The following is a 234-nucleotide window of genomic DNA, read 5'->3' on the forward strand; positions in this document are numbered from 1 at the left end:
AAATAACTCTTTTCTATTTGAACATACGGTCAAATGTATTCCTGTGATGCAAAGTTGAGTTTTCAGTATCATTACCTTCAGAAATTATTCTAATATGCTCATTTGCTGCTCAAGAAACATTTCTGATTATCAGTGTTGAGGTTGTGCTGCTCGATATATTTGAGAATACCCTGATATTTTTTGGGGTGGATTCTTTGATGAGTATAATGTTCAAAAGAACAACATTATATACAT

The 234-nt window shown here is 31.6% G+C and overlaps 1 protein-coding gene across 1 annotated transcript in view; it reads left to right on the forward strand.

Annotated features, from left to right (window-relative positions):
• The window catches only part of LOC107653634 (SAM and SH3 domain-containing protein 1-like), a 103853-nt gene that overhangs the window by 100426 nt on the left and 3193 nt on the right, over positions 1 to 234 (forward strand). The window lies entirely within an intron of this gene.

The sequence above is a fragment of the Sinocyclocheilus anshuiensis genome, unplaced genomic scaffold (assembly GCF_001515605.1).
Source record: "Sinocyclocheilus anshuiensis isolate Anshui unplaced genomic scaffold, SAMN03320099.WGS_v1.1 scaffold1561, whole genome shotgun sequence".
Taxonomy (NCBI): Eukaryota; Metazoa; Chordata; class Actinopteri; order Cypriniformes; family Cyprinidae; genus Sinocyclocheilus; species Sinocyclocheilus anshuiensis.